Raw genomic sequence first — 6,379 nt, forward strand, 5'->3', positions numbered from 1 at the left:
TTAACAGAGGTGAGCAGATTCATAGCCTGGAAGTGGGACTCGCTGAGCTTATTCTGACTGGAGGATGGTACCTGTGGTGGGAAAGACGGCAGCTAACGCATGGTGAGGCAGTTCAGCCTCCATCAAGATCAGGCCTAGCTGTTGTTTCATTAACAAAGAATTATAAGCTAGCTATGAAGATAGGTATCAAGCTACGAGAAGGATGGAAGAAGCCTAGTGAAGGGTATATTATGCTGAATATTGATGCTTCTTTTGACGAGGACAGGGGATGTGGTAGTACGGGTGCAATTATCAGAGACAGCTCTGGAGGGATGATTGCAGCTTCAAATGCTTTTATCCCATATCTAGTAGATGCACCAATGGCTGAAGCTTTTGCTCTAAAGGAGGGACTAATGTTAGCTCAACATATTGGGGGTAATAAGCTGATTGTTCAAACTGATTGTATGGAGGTCGTTGAGATTATGGAGAATGCGGGATTCACTGCGAATTCAGCTGCTGCAGTTTACGATGAATGCAATATAGTTTGGAGTGGATTCCAAGAGATCTCCATTGAGCACTTGAGTAGGGAAGCAAATCAAGTGGCGCATGAGCTAGCTAGACATGCTATGATTTCTAGAGTAAATTGTACTTGGGACGATGATCCCCTGGTTTTATTGTTCAGCTCCTATCAAACGATGTAACTATATTTGATCAATAAAGCTTGCCCAAGGGCTTTTAACAAAAAAAAAAGGAACTCTTGAAGTTACTCTAAATGCGACAGCCAGCCAACCACTTAGCTTTGTCTCGATGGATCCGATGCACGCAAGGACCCCACTAATCTGCTTGTGAGCAGCAATAAGATCGAGCTGGACCAGATGGACGCAGTGTCATATCATCACGTGCACGATTATATATTTTGTTTATATAAGTATATATGCTGTATGTGACATATTATCTCTCTCATGGGACCAACCAGACGCGATGGACGATGGCGCCCGCCTAGCCTTAGCTTTTGTTATTACCTGCGAATCTGCGATAGCATGGTTACATGGCTCCAAAGCTCTGCTACAGTGGCGTCGCTCTCGCGTACAGCGCGGCACGCGAGATGCCTTGCAGCCGTTGTGTGTGTGCCAAGTGGCCGCCGGCTAGCCAGGTAAGCGCATTATTGACGTCGACGCATCGCCCGCTCTCGCCACAGGTGGCTTATTCCGGTCCCTTGGCGACATGCTGGCATATCTACAAACTAGGGGTATCCATGTTCACTGCAAGAGAGATCCACAACTGCAAGCACGTAACTGGCTGAGACGACAGGTTGAAGTTCTGGCTACAATGTTTTAGTTACACAATTATTATTCTATTTTTCCGAGCAACTTCTCCTTTTTTTACAAGGAAAATACCTTCTATTAACCAGAGGCCAATTTTTGCGCTGTTCTATAGCCTGATGTAAAAAATTGGCCTCTGCTCCTGTACTTGCAAGTTTGTCTGCGACTTTATTACTAAATCGCGGACAGTACACTGCTCGTGCATCAATACAATATGTGAACATGGCAAGTTTTTATTTCCCGAAAGAGAACCTCGATCAAAATGTTGCGAAAGCAGAGCCATCTTCTGGGTAGTAGCGTTAGTCTCTACCACAATTCTGCCCAAGCCTACTTCTGCTGACTAGTTCAGAGCTTGCAAATTAAGGTGCCTTAGCTTCAGCGTAAAGAGCGTTTCTGATGTGATCCAGTCCCCATTGCTTTAATTTCCATTCGTGAAAGACTACATCAGTGTTCATCTTTAGACACTCATTTATTCGGAGGGCCATGCCCATTTTGCATAGCATTAGGCATATTGAAAAGCACCTCATGTTTCTTCAGTATAAGTTCAAGAATTCAGTGTTGTCCCTTTTGTTACCCCTCGATATGCGCAGCAGCTCCGGATCTAGAAAGTATATTGCGAGTATGGCACGAGCTTGCACCATATAAGAACAACGTATATGAATCTTGTAGAAAACTCAAATGATGGCATTGAAGCAACCACAATAAAAGAATAAGATTTTGGCGAAGCTGACCGCGGATTCTTTAAGCACACCTTCCGAAAGAGTATAGGTGATTGTCGCTCCCTCACAACCCTACTTGACCCTTTAGGACCATCCGATTCTTGCTCTATACAAGAATCTAGTGCTATATAATTATTTAGCCTATCCCTCTCAAGCGCTCCTAATTGCCTCTCACAAATCTTGGATGATATCTTAGTGTTTGCCTTTGGCTTGATTTATTTCTATAGGCTCCACCCCCTTGTTTATATACTCCCCTCCAAGACCTTAATACATGCAAGTAAGAGTAGGTATAGGATTCAACGCTCAAGTCCTAGTAGAACTACAAGTCCTAGTAGCACACCCCTATGGAATCCCGATCCAAGTAGGATTTGAGTCACCATACAACAATTTTCACCTTGACTCTAATCCTTTAAAGTCATCATGCTCCTTTAAGAATTCACTCCAAATCAGCTTTTTTTATTTTTTATATTCCTACCACTGGAGTGCCCCTACCACAGGGGCTCGTACACATCACTGTGCTGTGTGTGTAAGTGTCCAAGCTGGAGTATCTGGACCCTCCACTTGAGAGCTCCTTCGCTATGTAGTTTGGTTAACCACACCGCCTTCTCCTACAACCCTCCATGCCATAGGTTTGTACCGCCTCCGAGCTCCACCTACTCGTTAGTACTGCGTGGTTGGTCCCACCACGTCTTCCTCCTTCCAATAGCTCACAGCTTCACCTCTACGGCTGTTTGGTTTTGCAACCACCTTTGCAGCATTGCACTTGACTGCAAATGAGATTTGAGTACCGGTTGTTGATGAGATGACTTCCTTCTCCTGATCAGGATTTTTAACAAATCTCCCAATGGTTGCACCACCTTTAAGATTTCCTATCACTCGGTATCCTCCATGAATCCAGATATTTTCATGATCACTCGTCCTTTGCTATTAACTCGCATAACTCCACCTTGAAGTGATAAGCCACAACCTTGGAGTTCTAGCGATCTCACAGATATTAGATTCTTTTTCAAACCCTGGATATACTGAATTCCCGTCAGTGTGCAATATATTCCATTATGCATCTCCAACGTAATTGTTACCATCTCAGTGACCACATACTCCTTGCAATCCACCAAGTGAACAGTTCCATTCACCGGGCGTAGAGATCCTTCGCCAAACATCTCCCTCGCCACACATATATGGAAGAACCTCCCCAAATCTAATATCCAGTCATGAGTAGTATCTGGTTGAGTGACGGTAAGTACATCACTTTCATTCTCACTTGCCACTGAGCATACTCCTCTCATAGTCTTAAAATTTCGATAGTCTTTTATCATGTGACCCTCTTTGTCACAAAGATAGCATGTACGGTTGCCCTTGCTCTTGCCTTTCTTCTTCCCATGATTCTTGACTTTGCCTGCTCCACCTGAAATAGTCAATGCTTGATCACCCGAGGATGAAGATTCCTATGGCTTCTTTAAGGACTTCGCCTCCAGTAGGTATGAAACTATTGCATTGAAGTTGAGAGTAGTTTTCCGATGAGAATATTCATCACCAATTTCTCCCATGATGATGGTAAGGATGAAACCAGTATGATGATCTTATCGTTCTCCTCAATGTTCTCATTCACACTAATCAGCTGCGTGCTAAGCTTGTTGAAGACATTCAGATGGTCTACGAATCGTGCGCCTTCCTCCATGTGCAACCTAAATAGTTGACGCTTCAGTACCTATCGATTTGTCAGCGACTTTGCCATATACAAGTCTTCTAAACTCTTCCATAATTTTTTTGGTGAAATTTCCTTAATTACCGAGTACTTTACCTCATCGAAGAGACATAGTTGTATTGTACTGACAGCCTTCCGCTCCATCACCATTCTTTAGCAGTTGTGCTCTCCGATTTGTTCCCTTTAAGAGCATCAACCAACCCTTGCTGGACAAGCACATCTGTCACCACACACTGCCACACGCTGAAATTCTCTTTGCCAGCAAATTTCTCTACTTGATTCCACATCCCTAACATTATTTTGATTTTGTGCTTCCTAGCACTGCCGACCTTCTCACAAAATCAAATCAATCTGACCTCGGCTCTAATACCACTTGTTAGAATCTGATACCCTCGTTATGCACAGTAGCCCTCGATGTCGAGGATAGATCTCCAGTACAGGAAGAAGATGGACTCCTACTAGGATTCCCCTATAATCCTACTAGGACTTATACCATGTAATCCTACTAGGACTCCTCCTTTTAAACGACTAGTAATCCCGCCCCTTGAGTATATAAAGGAGGGATACTTAGATCGGCAGGCTCAGAACCATCATCAATAGCCAACAACTAGGCTACACAACATCCAAGCGCAGGGCACAATATACAACACCACAAATAGGACGTAGGGTATTATGCTAACCTGGCGGCCTGAACCTGTATAAATCCGTGTCTTGTGTCCTCGCTTTTACCTTCAAGTTCCAGGTTCGGTGATCCCCCACCAATCAATCTACTACCTCGGGATACCCCTTGGTAGGTTGCCGGGTATAATACACCGACATCTAGCGTGCTAGATAGGGATGATCGTCGAGATCATCAGGCGAGCTTGAAGGATCTCATCTACAAGATCAATCTACTAGCGTGGCGTGGTTGCTTACTTCGTCAACTAATTTGGCAACTCATTGTGTTCGTGCATCAAATCCCAAGCGGAGTCGAAGAAGGCTGATTACGGCACCTTGTCCCAGAGTACAAGATGGAGTCTAATTGGAATCATGCTCTCCGTCACCGAGTTGTACTCGTCTTTTTTGTTGAAAACCAAAAGATGCTCACCACCAAAAAAAAATTGGCTGCTGTCTCTGCAATGTTCCGGGACTTACCCAGAGCTACACTTTGCCAATTATTTCTGGGGCATGTTGATCGACAGCCATGGGCTTGGTACATCAGATTACGGAGGCTATTGCCACAGGTTTGGTGCACTAAGTTCCGGAAGCTCTGCCATAGGCTTGGTACACCGAATTACGGAGGCTACGGCCACGGGTTTTGTGCACTGAGTTTTGGAGGCACCGCCACGGGTTTGGTACATTGAATTTTGGAGGCAATAACCGCAGAATTGATGCACTGAATACCAGAGGCTCACAATGGTTACACCCTAGGAAGGCACAAATCCTATGAGCACAACACGCGCTCTTCGCACCGAAAGGCAGAAAAGTCTCAACGACTACTTTAAGAGCAATCGCGCTCTCTTTTGTCACAATGCCGACTACTTATGTCTTCTCTTAATGGTTACCAATATCTTTGAGCAGAACACGCCTCAATTCATGATAGTCTCGGATCTTCTATCACGCCTAAACACTAGCACACATACACGAGACAAAAAGATCTCAGACGTGCAAACAACAGTGCTAGTATGCGTATACGAGACACAAAGATCTCACACACGCAATGGCAATGGCTAACAGAGACTGAGAGCTTAAATGTAATAGGCTAACTATTTGGGAGAAATATAACTGAAATAAGAGCACGACACACAACATTTACATTACATTCATTACTGAATAAAGGTTCAGTAGTTTCAAATTCTACAAATATGCTACAGAATATATGCATCTCTTTTTATAGGTCAAGCTTCGGCGACGACTCTTCAGGACGCTTAGCGTACCTCCGGTAGCTCCGCTAGCTCTCAAACTCGAGGGCTAAAGCCAATAACTACTCGACGTGGCTCCTATGGCTCACCTGGTGCATAAGCTCGGGGTTGGATGCTGCAAAACTACTCGGATGATGACTTGTTGAAGACTGAAGATCCTTAGATTGATTATTTAATCATTCCAAGGTCTGGGGCTCGTACGCTACACCCAACAGTTGGTTTTTTTCAAGACAAAGGCAGAAGATTCAAGATTTTATTGACCCTCAGCCTAATTTTTCGATTCAACCTAAGGCTCGGGGGCTACTCTATATAGAGTGCGACTTCCGGCACCCTTCATATCACATTCCAAAGATGAAGATTGCAAAATCAAGACGATCAAGGGCTTGAGCACACCATAGCCTCATGACAGCTTTAAGGAACTTTGAAGATTCAGCCAGACAAAATACTCGAAGAGCACCAAAACTACTCGGCGAGGATCTGAAAAGTACTAAAGGCTTCTGCATTCGCCTATGAAGCACTCGGGGGATTGTCGGGGATAAATCCCCAGTATCCGCAAGGAAGGAAGAAGACAGACTCCTATTAGGATTCCCCTGTAATCCTACCAGGACTTATACCATGTAATCCTACTAGGACTCCTCCTTGTAACCAACTAGTAATCCCGCCCCCTGAGTATATGAAGGAGGGCAGGGGTACCTAGATCGGCAGGCTCAGAACCATCATGAATAGCCAAGAACCAGGCTACAAAACACCCAA

Source organism: Setaria viridis, chromosome 7 (genome assembly GCF_005286985.2).
Source record: "Setaria viridis chromosome 7, Setaria_viridis_v4.0, whole genome shotgun sequence".
Lineage (NCBI taxonomy): Eukaryota > Viridiplantae > Streptophyta > Magnoliopsida > Poales > Poaceae > Setaria > Setaria viridis.